At 44.1% G+C, this 7,301-nt stretch overlaps 1 pseudogene; it reads left to right on the top strand.

The window, feature by feature from the left end:
* Positions 1-6,817: 6,817 nt before the first annotated feature.
* On the top strand, positions 6,818-6,935 carry LOC126288899 (5S ribosomal RNA; annotated as a pseudogene).
* Positions 6,936-7,301: the final 366 nt, after the last annotated feature.

Here is a 7,301-nt window from a genome sequence, read left to right as displayed (position 1 = left end):
TAGGTTAATAATCGGCTCCTTTTACCGACCTCCCGACTCAGCAGCATTAGTGGCAGAGCAACTGAGAGAAAATTTGGAATACATTTCACATAAATGTTCTCAGCATGTTATAGTCTTAGGTGGAGATTTAAATTTACCAGATATAGACTGGGACACTCAGATGTTTAGGACGGGTGGTAGAGACAGAGCATCGAGTCACATTATACTGAGTGCACTATCCGGAAATTACCTCGAGCAATTAAACAGAGAAACGACTCTTGGAGATAACGTCTTGGACCTACTGATAACAAACAGACCCGAACTTTTCGACTCTGTAAGTGCAGAACAGGGAATCAGTGATCATAAGGCCGTTGCAGCATCCCTGAATATGGAAGTTAATAGTAATATAAAAAAAGGGAGGAAGGTTTATCTGTTTAGCAAGAGAAATAGAAGTCAGATTTCAGACTACCTAACAGATCAAAACGAAAATTTCTGTTCCGACACTGACAATGTTGAGTGTTTATGGAAAAGTTCAAGGCAATCGTAAAATGCGTTTTAGACAGGTACGTGCTAAGTAAAACTGTGAGCGACGGCAAAAACCCACTGTGGTACAACAACAAAGTTAGGAAACTACTGCGAAAGCAAAGAGAGCTTCACTCAAAGTTTAAACGCACCCAAAACCTCTCAGACAAACAGAAGCTAAACGATGTCAAAGTTAGCGTAAAGAGGACTATGCGTGAAGCGTTCAGTGAATTCGAAAGTAAAATTCTCCTGTATGTACCGACTTGACAGATAATCCTAGGAAGTTCTGGTCTTACGTTAAATCAGTAAGTGGCTCGAAATAGCATATCCAGACACTCCGGGATGATGATGGCATTGAAACAGAGGATGACACGCGTAAACACCTTTTTCCAAAGCTGTTTCACAGAGGAAGACCGCACTGCAGTTCCTTCTCTAAATCCTCGCGCAAATTAAAAAATGGCTGACATAGAAATAAGTGTCCAAGGAATGGAAAAGCAACTGGAATCACTCAACAGAGGAAAGTCCACTGGACCTGACGGGATACCAATTCGATTCTACACAGTGTACGCGAAAGAACTTGCCCCCCTTCTAACAGCCGTGTACTGCAAGTCTCTAGAGGAACGGAAGGTTCCAAATGATTGGAAAAGAGCACAGGGAGTCCCAGTCTTCAAGAAGGGTCGTCGAGCAGATGCACAAAACTATAGACCTATATCTCTGACGTCGATCTGTTGTAGAATTCTAGTACATGTTTTTTGCTCGAGTATCATGTCGTTTTTGGAAAGTCGGAATCTACTCTGTAGGAATCAGCATGGATTCCGGAAACAGCGATCGTGTGAGACCCTACACACTTTATTTGTTCATGAGACCCAGAAAATATTAGATACAGGCTCCCAGGTAGATGCTATTTTTCTTGACTTCCGGAAGGCGGTCGATACAGTTCCGCACTGTCGCCTGATAAACAAAGTAAGAGCCTATGGAATATCAGACCAGGTGTATGGCTGGATTGAAGAGTTTTTAGCAAACAGAACACAGCATGTTGTTATCAATGGAGAGACGTCTACAGACGTTAAAGTAACCTCTGGCGTGCTACAGGGGAGTGTTATGGGACCATTGCTTTCCACAATATATATAAAAGACCTAGTAGATAGTGTCGGAAGTTCCATGCGGCTTTTCGCGGATGATGCTGTAGTATACAGAGAAGTTGCAGCATTAGAAAATTGTAGCGAAATGCAGGAAGATCTGCAGCGGATAGGGACTTGGTGCAGGGAGTGGTAACTGACCCTTAACATAGACAAATGTAATGTATTGCGAATACATAGAAAGAAGGATCCTTTATTGTATGATTTTATGATAGCGGAACAAACACTGGTAGCAGTTACTTCTGTAAAATATCTGGGAGTATGCGTGCGGAACGATTTGAAGTGGAATGGTCATATAAAATTAATTGTTGGTAATGTGGGTACCAGGTTGAGATTCATTGGGAGAGTCCTTAGAAAATGTAGTACATCAACAGAGGAGGTGGCTTTCAAAACACTCGTTCGACCTATACTTGAGTATTGCTCATCAGTGTGGGATCCGTACCAGATTGGGTTGACGGATGAGATAGAGAAGACCCAAAGAAGAGCGGCGCGTTTGGTCACAGGGTTATTTGGTAACCGTGATAGCGTTACGGAGATGTTTAGCAAACTCAAGTGGCAGACTCTGCAAGAGAGGCGCTCTGCATCGCGGTGTAGCTTGTTCCCCAGGTTTCGAGAGGGTGTGTTTCTGGATGAGGTATCGAATATATAGCTTCCCTCTACTTATACCTCCCGAGGAGATCACGAACGTAAAATTAGAGAGATTAGAGCGCGCACGGGGGCTTTCAGACAGTCGTTCTTCCCGCGAACCATACGCGACAGGAACAGGAAATGGAGGTAATGACAGTGGCATGTAAAGTGCCCTCCGCCACACACCATTGGGTGGCTTGCGGAGTATAAATGTAGATGTAGATGTAGAAAATCTATGAACGCAACAAATAATTCAATACCTACTCTTGATGTAACAGATGATGATAAACAGAAGGCGTAAAATCTAAACCTAGCTTTCAAAAACTCGTTTACGGTAGAAGACTGCAGCACCATTCCTCCTTTCAATTATCAAACAAACGCAAGGATGGCTGACGTATTGTTTAGTGTATCTGGGATTGCAAAACAGTTAAGATCCTTAGACCCCAGGATGGCATCTGGCCGTGACGGTGTCCCCGTAAGATTATATGTTGACTATGCTACAAATATAGTACCATTGTTATCCATCATCTATCAGAGATCACTGGAACAGTGGAAAGTTCTACGGGACTGGAAGACGTCCCAGGTCATAGCAATCTATAAAAAGGTTAGAAAATCGGATGCACATAATTACCGGCCAATTTCACTGACATCGATTTGTTGTAGAATCATGGAACATATTTTGTCTTCAGACATAATGACCTTTCTAGACTCTGAGTAGCTCATCTGCAGAAACCAGCACGGTTTTAGGAAACAGCGGTCATGCGAGACACAGCTGGCCCTCTTTGTGCATGATATACAACAGGCTCCAGAAACCGGCTCGCAGGTTGATGCCATATTTCTCCACTTTCGAAAGGCGTTCGACTCAGTTCCGCACTTTCACTTGCTTCGAAAAGAGCGTTCTTACGGTATATCAGATGGCTTATGAGGGTGGCTAGAAAGTTTTCTAACAGACAGGGAGCAGTATGTCGTCCTGAAGGGGGTGACTTCTACAGAAACAAGCGTAACTTCAGGTGTGCCCCAGGGCAGCGTAATAGGTCCGCTGCTTTTTACGATTCACATAAACGATCTGGTTGATGGGACTGACAGCGACATTAGACTGTTTGTCGATGATGCTGTAGTCTACAGGAAAGTAGAATCATACGAAAGTTGTGAGCAAATCAATGAGAATTTGCAGTAAATAAATGCGTGGTGTAATGACTGGCAGTTAGGTCTCAATATTAGTAAGTGTAACCTACTGCGTATAACGAGGCGAAAATCCCCATTAATGTACGAGTTCAAAATAAATGCCCAGTCTTTGGAAGCGATGACATCCGTCAAGTATCTGGGTGTGACTATTCTAAATGATCTGAAATGGAATGATCAGATTACACAAGTAAAGGGTAAGGCGAACTTTAGATTGCGTTTTATTGGTAGAATCCTGAAGCGATGCAGTCCCTCCAATACGTTAGTTCGTCCAGTCTTACTGTGTTGTTCGTCTCTATGGGACCCTTACCAGTTGGGTCTGATTCAAGAGATTGAAAAGGTCCAAAGCAGAGCGGCAAGATTCGTGACTGGTACATTTAGCCATCGCGAGAGCGTTACAAATCTCATAGAAAGTTTGAAGTGGGACACACTTGCAGATAGACCGCGCGCTAAGCGGAAGGGGTGCTCACTAAATTCCGAAATTGGATCTTCACCGAGGATATAGAGCATATATTATTACCAACAACTTTCAAATCGCGCAATCGTATCCATTCAAAGATAAGGGAAATTAGAGCTCGTACTGAGGCCTTCAGACAAGCGAATGTAGATTTTAGAATGTGAAATTGTAAACAGTATGAATACGACAGTACAGTATATAGTTAAAGTGCCACTCACGTCAGTGATTTATGGAGCGTCGGTTGTGTTGTACGAGTGTTACTGGTAACCTGGAATATTACAGTAACGAGGAGTAAGCGGACACGCATTTCATAAATGGCAGGGCTGACGACAAGGCACGGGAGGGTGCGCGCTTGTACCAAGAAGCATGCCCTGCCCGAAGGCACACCGAGAGACGGGAGTTTACAGGGTTGCAACAACGAGAAACTGGGAGCTTTGCACGTCTTGCCGGGAGTGGGGAATTACACCTGCGCCAGAAGATGTGATGCTGGAAACAGCGGAGCACTCTCCAGGAATCTCGGCAAGACGACGTGCTACACAAACTCCTGAAATGAACCACAATAGCGTTAGGAGAATAATGCATAGCCGTGCAGTGCACCTGTAATACATACAACGAGTTTAGTTTCCTAGAGACACGGACTTTGGTCCTACACTGACGTTCTCTTAGTGGATGCAACAAGCTGTAGGCAACCCTACGTTAGACAATAACATTTTATTTGCAGATGAAGCAGGTCTCCAACTCATATGCCGTGCTAGAGTCTCTCCCGCCATCAGGATTTTGGCTTGTGTTTCCATCCAACTGCCGTATCTCTCGCGCTGCCCGCTACGAGCCTAACAGCGAATACAAACCACCTCTGTGGTAAGTTAAAATGTGCATGAAGTAATATTGACAGGCGCACCTGCTACGGATACCTACCGAAATCAAGTCCACCATTGGTGAATGGAAAGAGGACTCGTCGATATGAAGCATCCCGATGATAACAGAAAACTATTACATCCACATCTTTGTTCCTGGATCTAGATAAAAGTAGTCTCTAACCAGACGTTCATTAGAGTGGTGGAATATTAACAGTTTCATGTAACAAAGTTTGTCGTGTCACTATTTGATGCATGATTCAGAAACGAGACTTTCATAAGTAAATGTAACTTCAGCTTACATTATACGCTCTAATAGCTTATAGGGCTAATTCTACCAGCCGACCGTAGTCGTTGTACATGGCCACACTAGCAATGATTGACATTATTTCTACGATTAGCACCCTTCTGCATGGTGGTGGTGGTGGTGGTTAGTGTTTAACGTCCCGTCGACAACGCGGTCATTAGAGACGGAGCGCAAGCTCGGGTTAGGGAAGGATTGGGAAGGAAATCGGCCGTGCTCTTTCAAAGGAACCATCAAGGCATTTGCCTGAAACGATTTAGGGAAATCACGGAAAACCTAAATCAGGATGGCCGGAGACGGGATTGAACCGTCGTCCTTCTGCAGAAGTGCGGTAACGTGGTACAAGGTGACAAAGGGCACGTTGACATATCTGTTTCAACATAAACCCCTGTTAACATAAAAGGAGCTCATGACTCTGAATGACAAATTCCTACTGGAGCATTGTCCTGAAACATTAGTTTACCGTAAAAATTAACCATACAATCATATGGCACTCATGCACTAGGGTGTTGGGCGTAGAAATAATTTTTATAATTGGTAATGTGGCTATGCACAACGACTACGGTCGGCTGGTAGAATTAGCCCTATAAGCTATTAGAGTGTATAATGTAAGCTGAAGTTATATTCGCGAATGAGAGTCTTGTTTCTGAATCATGCATCAAATAGTGATAAGAGGAACTTCGTTATATGAAAGTGTTAATGTTCTACCACTCTAATGATCTTATGCAACAGCATTTCATCTGAAACTTCGTGACAGATTAAAACTGTGTGCTCGAGCGAGACTCGAACTCGGGACCTTCGCCTTTCGCGGGCAAGTGCTCTACCATCTGAGCCACCGAAGCACGAGTCACGCCCGCTCCTCACAGCTTTACTTCTGCCAGTATCTCGTCTCCTACCAGTTTTAATCTGCCAGGAAGTTTCATATCAGCGCACACTCCGCTGCAGAGTGAAAATCTTATTCTGGAAACATCCCCCAGGCGTTGGCAAAGCCATGTCTCGGCAATATCCTTTCTTTCAGGAGTGCTAGTTCTGCAAGGTTCGCAGGAGAGCGTTTGTAAAGTTTGGAAGGTAGGAGACGAGATACTGGCAGAAGTAAAGCTGTGAGGACGCGGCGTCAGTCGTACATCGGTAGCTCAGATGGTAGAGCACTTGCTCGCGAAAGGCAAAGGTCCCGAGTTCAAGTCCCGGTTGGGCACACAGTTTTAATCTGCCAGGAAGTTTCATATCAGCGCACACTCCGCTGCAGAGTGAATATCTCATTCTGCAAGCATTTCATCTGTTGGACATTCGTATTAAGAGTATATGATCCGTCACTTGGACAGGTAGGTTTGTCATTAATTTATTGTCGTACATATTGATTAGTGGCCTGATAAACGGTGCGACGTATCTCACTGTGGTGAGCGCCACCTATGGTGGGCGGGGTGCAGCACATTTGACAACTATGCGCCCAGTATAAGAGTGGTAGTGGCGGAGGACGTACGACGCCATTTGTAATTTTACTCATGTTCGAAACAGAATTATGTATGTTGAAGGTATTTTATTGGTCTTGACGCAGCCGCTGGGCTAAGACATTTTCCATTTATTAGTGTGTATGTAAGTAATATGTTAATTTCGAAGTCTATGTGTATATTGTATCACTGGTCTAGATGTTATTTTGATCATTTTTAGGACTTCTGAAGAATGCTCTATTATTATAGCAGAAACCATGGTCAAGGTTTAAAATACATCTTAGTGTAATTGTGGGCTGTTTTTCGCCAACGGCCTTGTCTTAGTGATAACACCGGTTCCCGTCAGATCACCGAAGTTAAGTACTGTTGAGCTGGGCTAGCACTTGGATGGGTGACCATCCTGTCTGCCGAGAGCTGTTGGCAAGAGGGTGCACTCAGCCCTTGTGAGACAAACTGTGATACGACAGGGAGAGCGGTGTGATGACCACATGCTCCACCGTATCCGCATCTAGTGACGCCTGTGGCCTGTCGGTGCCGTTGGGCCTTCATGGCCTCTTCGCACGGAGTTAAGTTTAGTTTAGTAGTGGACTGTTTTCCATTCGAAACAAAGGTTTACATTTACATAGTAAATGAAATACAGAATGAAGCTCGTCAGTTCTTAATTACAAACATTGGCACACTTGTTATCTGTCGGTTACAGCGCCGTCTGCCATGAATGGAAAACAATGGTTTGAGTAAACCATACGTAGTTTTTCCTCATAGAATCCCAATTTGAAACAAAAACCGTAG

Source organism: Schistocerca gregaria, chromosome 1 (genome assembly GCF_023897955.1).
Source record: "Schistocerca gregaria isolate iqSchGreg1 chromosome 1, iqSchGreg1.2, whole genome shotgun sequence".
Classification (NCBI taxonomy): domain Eukaryota; kingdom Metazoa; phylum Arthropoda; class Insecta; order Orthoptera; family Acrididae; genus Schistocerca; species Schistocerca gregaria.
The sequence above is the reverse complement of the archived record's forward strand: the minus strand, read 5'-3'. Positions and strand labels throughout refer to the sequence as shown.